We start from the raw sequence: 14717 nt of genomic DNA, 5'->3' as shown, positions 1-14717 counted from the left end.
CATCATGAGTATTTAGCGGTGAGCTCACTTTCTTGGAGTTACCTAGGATGCCCCAGGTAATTTCACCATAGTGTGTAACATTTGGAGCCAGATGGGAGTATATCATAGTTATTTCTGGAGATTGCATAGGTGTGCCAGCTAATGTCTATATAAGCTGGTCCAGTGTCTTATAGCAGCAGTCGAAAGGATGGAGAAGCCTCAGTCAGTCATTAGTCATTGGTCATTGAGAGAGTGAGGCCACAGTTGGTCGGTCAGTGCAGTTGGAAGGAAAGGCTTGCCACGAAGTCATAGAAGGATAGACTTGCCATGAAGTCATATAGGACAGACTTACCAAGAAGTCATCTGGATGGAGAAGCAGCAGTCGCATGGATACTTAGTCGTCAGTGAAACAAAAAAGGATACATCACCAAATTAGGCTTGTTACACCTACAGCAAACACCAAATCAAAGGAATACATCATAATTACACTCAAAGTGTTGAAGTTACAGTCAAGTGAACCAGTGAGGGATAAATTTCGTGTATAATTGTTAAATGTCTGGTCAAGAGGAATTCAAATTAATGCCTAGTTTGTTTCAGTTGCAATGTCATACTTTTATATTCTCATCTGTTTTATCGCAGCAGTTCTCACTATTTTTATTGAAATTATTTCAAGAATATATTTTGTTGTATCAAATTGATTTATCGCTTTATTTCAATGGTAGAATTGGATAGCTTCAAATTAAATGGGGAAACAAAACCACAATCTCCTTTTCCAGAACCTATATGGTATGTTTTCAAAAATAAGCTTATTACCCCACACCCTAGAGATATTCAATAATCTCATTCACTTATTGCTGCACTGAGTTGTAGCTGGCGCCCATCAAATAACAAATGTGTAAGTAATCAGGTAAGAATTAAGTGTGAGTACAAGGTCAGACGATTGCGTATTTTATTTAATGAATATGAATTGTCATAATTCAATTGAAATGCAGTTTAATATTTCCAAAAGTAAGTAAGAGAGTCAGGAACAAACTACAGTAATCATGATTTATATCAGAAGGAGAATAGTTACACATATTGAAATGGGAAAAAACAGTCAACAATATTCAGGTCGAAGGACGTGTAGAGATGTACAAATCGGCTGCGCAACAAAATGAAGCCATAAGAATTATTCTGTCACAATGGCCAGGATTGTCACTGCCAGCAGGGGGCCCATTAGCATACCAACAGGAAGGTTTTGATAACCAAGTGTGCCTCGCACAAGAAGAGAAAGGATAGCCAAAAGACAAAGGCCTAAGTTATAACATGAGTGCTGCAAAGATGTATTTCTGGTCAGGCAGAACTTTCCAATACGTCAGAAATTTTCGGAAGCTGTAGGCTGGAGATCCCAGCACCTCAGGACGAAAGTGTTGTTAAGTTGCCATGCCTGCCTCTGCCCAATCACAAAAATCATATAGCCACCCAGGCATACCAGCTTGAAAGAAATGAACTGAAACATCAATTATTTCTGAAATTAATTATTAATTAAATATTGCAATTACCTAAATGAAATCAAGGAATTTTTTTTTGATGTCATGCATAAAAGAATCAGTTCTAAGTTTAATAAATTGAAGAATAAAATTTTCGGAACTGGGTCATCTCGAACGCTATTGGCTGGGAAGAGACCACGCTATGATGGACATGGTTTAGCCCGCGAAATGTGCAGGAGTGAATCCGCTAATATCTCTGAGATCTACGATCGCTATTAGATCATATTAAACCACGTGTATGTTCCATACAAGTGGATTAATTGGTATCAATTACAACCTTCTATTTGGATCGCAAGTGCCGATTTAGGAAAACTACCCCCTCTCTCCAAGGTGTGATGTCAGTTGACCAAGCAGTAAGGCCTTCCATCCATAAATACGAGTGTAAGGAGCAAACCATACTCTCAATCGTATTCTGATCTTGGGCAAAGTGACTTCTCAGTCTCATTCGGAAGAAATATTTGTGTCCCAGACACCCACATTCGAGAGAATTTTAAATCCAGCCAGATCTTGTTATGATCTGAGCTGACTGTTAGTTTAACTGTGAATTCAGGCAGATGGGTAGCTATCATAGAGTGATAAACAGTATTTCTTTAACTAATGTTGAGTGCATAAATAGCAAGCAGTGCTATGAACACCAGTACAAGCTATAGTAAACATTATTAGTCAGTGATTGAGCCTGTATTGTAGGACTGTGATGTGAGCCACGAGAAGCGCCGGAACAATGAACACATCAAGAGTGAAATGAACTAGGTGGCTTGATAACATTTCGGATGTGCCGTATCGGTATTTGCGAAACACACCAGGCAATATATTCGACACTACGTCATACGTGTCCCAGTCTTTTGTACGGGAAAATACGAAGAATAATCAGTGTAATTAAAATGTGGGTCTTAGGTACCTAAGTATAACCATGTGTTAAGAGAGTTTTTCATACATGAGTATTAAATAGTAGACCAGTGTTTATAATGGCTGAACACCACAATGTAAAGTATATTTGTGACCTGAAACCAGCCACCATGCAGGCGTAGACGTATGGGGGCTGAAATGGGCCTCTCATTCATAAAATGCCGCCCAGGATCCAACTAAATATATGAGTACTAATCTGTAAATTATTTGGGAATGTTACTGTGATTAGAAAGGAAACAGTGTTATTTAGATTTGGTTACTTCATGTAACAAATGGATCGCTTCCCGAGTCCATTATTAATTTAGGATAGACGGACGGAGTTAAAATTTGTTATGAAAATAATGGGTCAGTTTCAGTAGTATATTTTGTTTGTTGTAAATAGTCTACAGTAGGTGTGGGGTTAGTATTTTAGTTCATGCATGTATTATAGTGTAAACTGATTTGAGCTTGTGTCGATACTGAAGCAATTGTGTAGTGTTTTTACTGACCCATAGTTTTCTTATTTTCTATCAGTCACTTGGTGACAAGTGGAGTGAAATTTGATCATGTTCTAGAGGAAATCGAATCACATGAAATGCCAATGTTTTCTTTGGTTTTTGGTTTATTATTAGGTATTTGTTGGGAAGGTCTTGATATAGTAATAATTCATGATGCCGAGATTTGCTGGTGATATTAAAGGGATTAAATTGTCGGGATGTAAAATACGATATTCAACTGTAAACGGTGTTAAACTTTGGATTTTAAATGGATAAAAGACTAGGATGAATTGGAATCGCTAATGACATACTAACATTTCTAACTGGGTTTAAAATGGTGTGTTAATTAAATATGTGTAATTATGAGTAAGAATGCTGCCACCGGTTAAATAAATACTAAATAAGACACCCCTGGGGGAGGGGGTGACATGTAAAATAATCAGAAACAACCAATATTAGTGTCGAATCCATAGTTTCTGGGTAACAAGTATAACTTGTAAACTTCCATTTAAAAAGAAGTTAAAGAGATTACACGATAATAGTTAACAGTCGTATTGTTATTGATTATTGTCGCTCCTCATATTCAAATATTGCATTGTTGGCTACAGTCGTGAACAAAGGGTGTAGTGTAGTCAAGTGAATATAAATAAAAATCAGCTGACCTTGTATTCCATTCATTTGTACTTCTGAGTAGGTAGTTAGTATCCGTAATTTATATTTCGCTCCCTCGATCTTTCAGTATTTATGAGCGGTTAGCTAATAATAATAATAAAGTTCATATATCCCAGTAATTGCAGTTCAAGTCCCTGGAGTAGTAGTAGTAATTTTGATAGAAATATTTGAGAAATTATTGTAGACAACCTCGTATTTTTCAGTAGGCCTAATTCAGGACACTTTTATTCTCCGTCCCGTGGAGTAGGGAAAATAATAGTAATCCACCAGCTGTAATAATCACATAACCACATTTCAGTAGAATTGTAGTGAAGATAAGGTATAATATATTAGATAGTATCTTGCCAGTTATATTCGTGTTTTTCTTCGTGTATGGCAATCCTTTCGATACTTAAGCATTTAACCAAACGCAGTGTAGTGTAGTGTAGATACATTGTAGTATAGATACAGTACATTTAGATAGTGCCGTATCTTGCCTGCTATATTCGTGTGTTATCTTTCGTGTGTATCTATTAGACCCTAACACTAATAGTAATTTGTCTAAGCATTTAGCTTCGTTGGTAATCTTTGAGTACAGTAGTTCTTGCAAATTTCATTTCTGTTGTGCTTAGTAGTGACATACGGTACGGTACCGGTATCGTAATTAGGATACGTCTGAAAGTAGTTTAAAAATTACTGTAGTGTACTGTACAGTAGTATACGAGTAATATCCTCTCACGACATGAAATACAAAGGTAGAGCGTATAGCACGACCAGGGATTGTACCAAGAAAACAAGAATAATAGGTACCAGATCACTTACCGTGCAATCCCAATAGAAGGTCGTCGCAATTTGTAGAAGCAACAGGGCCAAGAGGCCAGGCGAATCAATAAAACAAATAAATTAGCTAAAGGCTGGAATAATAACTACGGAATAAATTTGAAAGAAAAGAAAACTTTAATTAACAAAATCTTCAAAAGAAAAATAACCGACCTCTCAAACTACAATTGATTAAAAATTTAAATGTTGCAACTGGATCAATTAAAAGGGAAAATTAACTGAAAATTAAACCATCAAGGTCGATGCATTAATTAAAGAGAATCAAATGACAATTAAAAGCTATAAATTCTCAGTTACAGTCTTGAAGATGAAAACTTCTCCAATGACAATCTCGGTCATACTCTACCAACCCATATTACTTCAGTAATCTTCAAGAAATAATCCAAATGAAGGTACATAATCCACAAGAAGGATTAACTAAGAGAACATTACATCAGAAACCGAACTTAAATCACTTGAATATCACCAAACAGCAACCGGGCCACCACAAGGCGACAAAATCAAGACCATTACATCACACGGTTCTAGCCGTCAATAATCAACTCAGATCCTCGGCTGTCACAGGCAACAGGACAACGCCCACCCACGTGTGCATTCTATTACATCGTACAGAAACAAAACAGAGTCACCGTAATTCAAAATGGCTACGCCAGTACCGAGTAGCCCAAAGAAAAGTTTTCATCTTAACAATATTCAAACATTACCTAACACCCTCGAATAGGTTTGAAAAATTAGTAATCAGAAAATTATATTATTATTATTAAAAGGGAAATAAGAAAAATGAATTAGGTTGCATCGATACTACATACATATTTAGTATAGCGAGGAGCTCCCCAAATATAAAAACTTGCTTCATGCGCATGAAATCTTAAGTAACAGAACCAAAAGTTAAAATTAATATCATAGTTACCATCGAACCTTGAAACCCCAAATCTAGATTGAATTTTACAAGCTCATAACCAGACCAGTAGGAAAAGTCCTTCACTTTAAATACTCAAAACAAATGTCCGAAACATTAAATATTCCATTTCTCAGATATCATAGCCATAAATTTTCTCCATGTTTTCAAACGTCATGATTAGTAGTTTCTTCGGCGATATCAACCCAGTTCAGAAGTACATATGAATCTACTTACGAGGTCGGCTAGTTAGAAGTGAATAATCTTTTCAAATGACAAACCAAACTACGAGCCTAAGGCTCAGGTGGAAATCCTTTAACCCGGATCGAAATTCACCAACATCTTCTTTTCTTGAATAATTAACTTGTCGTTAAACCACAACCAAGAGCTTAGCTTCAGAGCGTCTCTTCAATTCAGTCCCAAGAATTAAAAAAACAAAAACGCTCAGACATCATTGTCGAGCACGGTGCCTCGCCAGGTAAACTTCACGTTTCGCAGACAGATCGCAGCACACACTAGCCACCTCGTGTTTCTATAACCAAGTCCACCGCAAGATGGCTCCCCATGCGCAAATCCGAGAAGGGACCATGGTATCTCGAACTCTTAATTCGTGGACACGCACAACATAATATTAAACTATATAAATGGAATCCAATATATGTAGTTCTAAGGTAATGGAGTAATACAACTCCATTACAATCCTATTAGAAATTAGTGTGCTTATTTTGTTATTGTAAAATATTTGTGTAGTACTGGTGTAGTAGAGGTATCCATAGAAACTCTTACTAAAATATTGTTGAAATTAGGATAGGCTTAATTGCAGTTTGGAATTGTGTAGTTCTTGTGTATTACTTTCGATATTCAGTAATTAACAGCAGTTTTTATCCTGTTAGGGGTTGTAGGATTTTAAAAAAATAGAGCACGACTAAGTAGTATTGTAGTGTAGTCGTATATTAATTACCTTATTGTTGTGTAGTATCCCAGACAATATATCCCTCCGTTCATTTATTTTTTTGCAAATAAGTTACTTTATTTTTTAATTTAAAATTTTTCCCCCGTAAAGAATGGCTAAGGAGCGCGAGTGTACTTATTGTGGGTGTGGTGAGGCATTGAGGGGTATGAGGGAGGAGTTGGAAAGTTTGAGGGAGATAATTAGGATTCTCACAGAAGACAGGAAGGAAGATAGGACTCCCTCAAACAATGTACAGGTTACAGTAGGTGTACAAGAGGGAGGGGAAGGAAAGGGAGGAGTTGTAGAAGACAGGTGGTCTAATGTTCTAAGGGGAAGGAGATTGCAGGCCAAGGGCTCTACTCAGGATCAGAATTCAGGACAGGTGTCTGTGCGAAATCGGTACGAGTCACTCCAGGTAGAACAACAGAGGGAAGATGAGGGACAGGGAACTGTTGCTGAGATGCATGGAAGTAGGAGGAAGGGAAAAGGTAGGAAAGGGAAATGTAGAGTAGAGGATAGGAAAAGACAGGTGGAACAGGGTCATGGGAAGGAGAAAAGGGAGGAGGAAGTAGCTTCTGCAGCTATCAGGAAAGATAGGGCTGACCAGGAGGGGAGGGGATCAAATGAGGTGGGTAGGGTTGAGGCTCTGGTCATGGGGGATTCCATCGTTAGACACGTGGGGAAAGTGTGTGGAGGAAAGGGAACTAGGGTAGAATGTTATCCAGGAATTAGGTTGAGGCAGATGTTGAGGAAAGTAGAAGAGAGGGAGGAGGGGAAGGAGAAGGTGGTAGTGTTTCATGTTGGTACCAACAACGTAAGGCAAGCTGATATAAGTACCAACATAGTTGGAGATGTGTGGGATCTGGTAAATGCAGCACGGGCGAAGTTTAAGAAAGCGGAGATTGTTATTAGTGGAATACTGTGTAGGAGGGATACTGACTGGAGGGTGATTGGGGATTTAAATGAGACTATGGAGTGGGTATGTGGGAAACTGGGAGTGAGATTTCTAGATCCTAATGGGTGGGTAAGAGATAGGGATCTGCGCTCGGATGGCCTTCATTTAAACCGCAGTGGTACGTATAAGTTAGGAAATTTGTTTGGAAGGGTAATAGGGAGGTACATTCAGGGAAACGGGATGGCCTAGGGAGCGGTGATAAGGGAACAGGGAACTGGAAATCAAGTAGGGATGACATAAAATTGTTAGTGTTGAACTGTAGAAGTATTGTAAAGAAAGGAATAGAATTAAGTAATTTAATAGATATATATTTACCAGATATTGTAATAGGAGTTGAATCATGGCTGAGAAATGATATAATGGATGCAGAAATTTTCTCACGGCACTGGAGTGTGTATCGTAGAGATAGGATAGGAAAGGTGGGAGGGGGAGTTTTCATTCTGGTGAAAGAAGAATTTGTAAGCTACGAAAAAGTTAAAGATGAGACACATGAAATTCTAGGTGTAAGGCTGATTTCTAAAGATAACAGGCAACTTGATATATTTGGAGTGTACAGATCGGGAAAGGGTAGCACTGATGCGGATTCGGAATTATTTGATAGGATAGTCAGCTATGTGGGAAACGACATGGAAAGAAATGTGATTGTAGCGGGAGATCTGAATTTGCCAGATGTAAATTGGGAAGGAAATGCGAACGACAGGAAGCATGACCAACAAATGGCAAATAAGTTAATATGGGAAGGACAGCTGATTCAGAAAGTGATGGAACCAACCAGAGGGAAAAATATCCTGGATGTGGTGCTGATAAAACCAGATGAGCTCTATAGGGAAACTGAAGTAATAGATGGTATTAGTGATCATGAAGCTGTTTTTGTGGTAGTTAAAAATAAATGCGATAGAAAGGAAGGTCTTAAAAGTAGGACTGTTAGGCAGTACCATATGGCTGATAAAGCAGGTATGAGGCAGTTTCTAAAAAGTAACTATGATCGGTGGAAAACGGTAAATAAAAATGTAAACAGACTCTGGGATGGGTTTAAAGAAATTGTTGAGGAATGCGAAAACAGGTTTGTACCTTTAAGGGTGGTAAGGAATGGTAAAGACCCACCTTATTATAATAGAGAAATAAAGAGACTAAGAAGGAGGTGCAGACTGGAAAGAAATAGAGTTAGAAATGGCTGTGGAAGTAAGGAGAAATTGAAGGAACTTACTAGAAAATTGAATCTAGCAAAGAAGGCAGCTAAGGATAACATGATGGCAAGCATAATTGGCAGTCATACAAATTTTAGTGAAAAATGGAAGGGTATGTATAGGTATTTTAAGGCAGAAACAGGTTCCAAGAAGGACATTCCAGGAATAATTAATGAACAAGGGGAGTGTGTATGTGAGGATCTTCAAAAGGCGGAAGTATTCAGTCAGCAGTATCTAAAGATTGTTGGTTACAAGGATAATGTCGAGATAGAGGAAGAGACTAAGGCCAAAGAAGTAATAAAATTTACATATGATAACAATGACATTTACAATAAGATACAAAAGTTGAAAACTAGAAAAGCGGCTGGAATTGATCAGATTTCTGGGGATATACTAAAGACAATGAGTTGGAATATAGTACCATATCTGAAGTACTTATTTGATTATTGTTTGGTCGAAGGAGCTATACCAGATGAATGGAGAGTTGCTATAGTAGCCCCTGTGTATAAAGGAAAGGGTGATAGACATAAAGCTGAAAATTACAGGCCAGTAAGTTTGACATGCATTGTATGTAAGCTTTGGGAAGGCATTCTTTCTGATTATATTAGACATGTTTGTGAAATTAATAACTGGTTCGATAGAAGGCAATTCGGTTTTAGAAAAGGTTATTCCACTGAAGCTCAACTTGTAGGATTCCAGCAAGATATAGCAGATATCTTGGATTCTGGAGGTCAAATGGACTGTATCGCGATTGACATGTCTAAAGCATTTGATAGGGTGGATCATGGGAGACTACTGGCAAAAATGAGTGCAATTGGACTAGACAAAAGAGTGACTGAATGGGTTGCTATATTTCTAGAAAATAGATCTCAGAGAGTTAGAGTAGGTGAAGCTTTGTCTGACCCTGTAATAGTTGAGAGGGGAGTTCCTCAGGGCAGTGTTATCGGACCTTTATGTTTTCTTATATATATAAATGATATGAGTAAAGGAGTGGAATCAGAGGTAAGGCTTTTTGCGGATGATGTTATTCTCTATAGAGTGATAAATAAGTTACAAGTTTGTGAGCAACTGCAACGTGACCTCGAAAATGTTGTGAGATGGACAGCAGACAATGGTATGTTGATAAACGGGGCTAAAAGTCAGGTTGTGAGTTTCACAAATAGGAAAAGTCCTCTCAGTTTTAATTACTGCATTGATGGGGTGAAAGTTCCTTTTGGGGATCATTGTAAGTATCTAGGTGTTAATATAAGGAAAGATCTTCACTGGGGTAATCACATAAATGGGATTGTAAATAAAGGGTACCGATCTCTGCACATGGTTATGAGGGTGTTCAGGGGTTGTAGTAAGGATGTAAAGGAGAGTGCATATAAGTCTCTGGTAAGACCCCAACTAGAGTATGGTTCCAGTGTATGGGACCCTCACCAGGATTACCTGATTCAAGAACTGGAAAAAATCCAAAGAAAAGCAGCTCGATTTGTTCTGGGTGATTTCCGACAAAAGAGTAGCGTTACAAAAATGTTGCAATGTTTGGGTTGGGAAGAATTGAGAGAAAGAAGAAGAGCTGCTCGACTAAGTGGTATGTTCCGAGCTGTCAGCGGAGAGATGGCGTGGAATGACATTAGTAGACGAATAGGTTTGAATGGCGTTTATAAAAGTAGGAAAGATCACAATATGAAGATAAAGTTGGAATTCAAGAGGACAAACTGGGGCAAATATTCATTTATAGGAAGGGGAGTTAGGGATTGGAATAACTTACCAAGGGAGATGTTCAATAAATTTCCAATTTCTTTGAAATCATTTCGGAAAGGGCTAGGAAAGCAGCAGATAGGGAATCTGCCACCTGGGCGACTGCCCTAAATGCAGATCAGTATTGATTGATTGATAACAAGTCACTGAGATGAATAGTGGCACTTTGGATTATATTTAAGTCCAAGTTGAGCACCCATTGCCATGGTGATTCAGAAGGGGTGATAACAAAAATGTTCAATCAATCAATCAATCAATCAATCAATCAATCAATCAATCAATCAATCAATCAATCAATCAATCACTACTGATCTGCATTTAGGTCAGATTCCCTATCTGTTGTTTTCCTGGCCTTTTCTTAAATGATCACAAAGAAATTGGAAAATTAATGAACATTTCCCTTGGTAAGTTATTCCAATACCTAACTCCCCTTCCTATAAACGAATATTTGTCCCAATTTGTCCTCTTGAATTCCAACTTTATCTTCATATTGTGATCTTTCCTACTTTTAAAGACACCACTCAAACTTATTCGTCTACTGATGTCCTCCCATGCCATCTCTCCACTGACAGCTCGGAACATACCACTTAATTAAACAATTAAAAATAGGAAAGAATTTCCACCAATCAATACTTGTTTATTGCTTATATTAAGCTACAGGACCGGTTTCGACCCCATATACAAGGTCATCTTCAGCTGAACCATGAATACATATTTATATGATGAAGCTTTAAATTGCATTGTCAAAGGAATGTCATATGATGATGTGCATTTAGTCACATACAAATGGGGCATGTCTTAACGTGAATTGGCATATATGTCAGTATGTACAATATTGCAACTGTATGTCTAAAATATTATGTTGAGGTCCTAAAATTAGTGTATAAAACATATCTTCACTTAAACTAACTTATATATATATATATATATATATATATGTACAGGATAAAATACAATATATAAAAAACATTTCGTGCACATGAACATTCGTATCTTGCTTGTTGGTCAATTCATCAACTCTCGTATTTAAGTCCCATTTACAGTTGTACACTACAAGCTCGCACATCAAACGCAACTCGGCTACACCAACAATAATAAACATAACACAATTGCACAGCTACAAATGGGAAAGGAGCCATTACTTTGAACCCAATTTTACGGACGCCACAGGACAACAAGATTTGATTCTAACATAAGGCAACATAAATAACAGAGCTGAACATATTTTAACTGAATTTTATCCATACATCTGGCAACTTTTTTAAAATTGGAAAGTGTTTTATCCCACATGAAGACTAACTATTTTCCTCATGCAATTTTACAACCATATCTTTTAAACTCCAAGAACAGCAGCTGAGTGTACAACTGTAAATGGGACTTAAATACGAGAGTTGATGAATTGACCAACAAGCAAGATACGAATGTTCATTTGCACGAAATGTTTTTTATATATTGTATTTTATCCTGTACATATATATATATATAAGTTAGTTTAAGTGAAGATATGTTTTATACACTAATTTTAGGACCTCAACATAATATTTTAGACATACAGTTGCAATATTGTACATACTGACATATATGCCAATTCACGTTAAGACATGCCCCATTTGTATGTGACTAAATGCACATCATCATATGACATTCCTTTGACAATGCAATTTAATCAAAGCTTCATCATATAAATATGTATTCATGGTTCAGCTGAAGATGACCTTGTATATGGGGTCGAAACCAGTCCTGTAGCTCAATATAAGCAATAAACAAGTATTGATTGGTGGAAATTCTTTCCTATTTTTAATTGTGTAATTTGTCAATACGGATATGAAGATTATACACTGACTGACAGAGCAAATGCAACACCAAGAAGGAGTGGTCAGAACTTTATGCCAATTGCAGGGTAGACTGACGTCACTGAGGTATGCTCATGATGTGAAATGCGCACGTAGCGAACGATAAATGGGACACGGCGTTGGCGAATGGCCCACTTCGTACCGTGATTTCTCAGCCGACAGTCATTGTAGAACGTGTTGTCGTGTGCCACAGGACACGTGTATAGCTAAGAATGCCAGGCCGCCGTCAACGGAGGCATTTCCAGCAGACAGACGACTTTACGAGGGGTATGGTGATTGGGCTGAGAAGGGCAGGTTGGTCGCTTCGTCAAATCGCAGCCGATACCCATAGGGATGTGTCCATGGTGCAGCGCCTGTGGCGAAGATGGTTGGCGCAGGGACACGTGGCACGTGAGAGGGGTCCAGGCGCAGCCCGAGTGACGTCAGCACGCGAGGATCGGCGCATCCGCCGCCAAGCAGTGGCAGCCCCGCACGCTACGTCAACCGCCATTCTTCAGCATGTGCAAGACACCCTGGCTGTTCCAATATCGACCAGAACAATTTCCCGTCGATTGGTTGAAGGAGGCCTGCACTCCCGGCGTCCGCTCAGAAGACTACCATTGACTCCACAGCATAGACGTGCACGCCTGGCATGGTGCCGGGCTAGAGCGACTTGGATGAGGGAATGGCGGAACGTCGTGTTCTCCGATGAGTCACGCTTCTGTTCTGTCAGTGATAGTCACCGCAGACGAGTGTGGCGTCGGCGTGGAGAAAGGTCAAATCCGGCAGTAACTGTGGAGCGCCCTACCGCTAGACAACGCGGCATCATGGTTTGGGGCGCTATTGCGTATGATTCCACGTCACCTCTAGTGCGTATTCAAGGCACGTTAATAGCCCACCGCTACGTGCAGCATGTGCTGTGGCCGGTGGCACTCCCGTACCTTCAGGGGCTGCCCAATGCTCTGTTTCAGCAGGATAATGCCCGCCCACACACTGCTCGCATCTCCCAACAGGCTCTACGAGGTGTACAGATACTTCCGTGGCCAGCGTACTCTCCGGATCTCTCACCAATCGAACACGTGTGGGATCTCATTGGACGCCGTTTGCAAACTCTGCCCCAGCCTCGTACGGACGACCAACTGTGGCAAATGGTTGACAGAGAATGGAGAACCATCCCTCAGGACACCATCCGCACTCTTATTGACTCTGTACCTCGACGTGTTTCTGCGTGCATCGCCGCTCGCGGTGGTCCTACATCCTACTGAGTCGATGCCGTGCGCATTGTGTAACCTGCATATCGGTTTGAAATAAACATCAATTATTCGTCCTTGCCGTCTCTGTTTTTTCCCCAACTTTCATCCCTTTCGAACCACTCCTTCTTGGTGTTGCATTTGCTCCGTCAGTCAGTGTAGATTACATACCACTTAATCGAGCAGCTTGTCTCCTTTCTCCCAAGTCTTCCCAGCCCAAACTTCGCAACATTTTTGAAACACTACTCTTTTGTCGGAAATCACCCAGAACAAATCGAGCTGCTTTTCTTTGGATTATTTCCAGTTCTTGAATCAAGTAATCCTGGTGAGGGTCCCATACACTGGAACCATACTCTAGTTGGGGTCTTACCAGAGACTTATATGCCCTTTCCTTTACATCCTTACTACAGCCCCTAAATACCCTCATAACCATGCGCAGAGATCTGTACCCTTTATTAACAATCATATTTGTATGATTACCCCAAAGAAGGTCTTTTCTTATATTAACACCTAGGTACTTACAATGAAACCCTAAAGGATCTTTCACCCCATCAAGGCAGTAATTAAAACTGAGAGGACTTTTCCTATTTGTGAAACTCACAACCTGATTTTTAACCCTGTTTATCATCATACCATTGCCTACTGTCCATCTCACAACATTATCGAGGTCATTTTGCAGTTGCTCACAATCTTGTAACTTTTTTATTACTCTGTACAGAACATCATCTGTAAACAGCCTTATCTCTGACTCCACTTCTTTACACATATCATTGATATATATATATGAAAACATAAAGGTCCAATAATACTGCCTTGAGAAATTCCCCTCTTAATTATTACAGGGTTAGATAAAGCTTCGCCTCCTCTAATTATCTGAGATCTATTTTCTAGAAATATAGCCGCCCATTCAGTCACTCATGTTTGCCAGTAGTCTTCCATGATCTACCCTATCAAATGCCTTAGATAGGTCAATCGCAATACAGTCCATTTGGAATCCTGAATCCAGGATATCTGCTATATCTTGCTGAAATCCTACAAGCTGAGCTTCCCAAACTGCCTTCTGTCAAACCAGTTATTAATTTTGCAAACATGTCTAATATAATCAGAAAGAATGCATTCCCAAAGCTTACAAGCAATGCATGTCAAACTTACTGGCCTGTAACTTTCAGCTTTATGTCTATCACCCTTTCCTTTATACACAGGGACTACTATAGCAACTCTCCATTCATTTGGTATAGCTCCTTCAACCAAACAATAATCAAATAAATATTTCAGATATGGTACTATATCCCAACCCATTGCCTTTAGTATATCCCCAGAAATCTTATCAATTCCAGCTGCTTTTCTAGTTTTCAACTTTTGTATCTTACTGTAAATGTCATTGTTGAAATAGGTAAATTTTAATACTTCTTTAGAATTCGTTATCTCCTCTACCTGGACATTATCCTTGTAACCAACAATCTTTACATACTGCTGACTGAATACTTCTGCCTTTTGAAGATCCTCGCATACACAC

The sequence above is a fragment of the Anabrus simplex genome, chromosome 3, assembly GCF_040414725.1.
Source record: "Anabrus simplex isolate iqAnaSimp1 chromosome 3, ASM4041472v1, whole genome shotgun sequence".
NCBI lineage: Eukaryota > Metazoa > Arthropoda > Insecta > Orthoptera > Tettigoniidae > Anabrus > Anabrus simplex.
The sequence above is the reverse complement of the archived record's forward strand: the minus strand, read 5'-3'. Positions refer to the sequence as shown.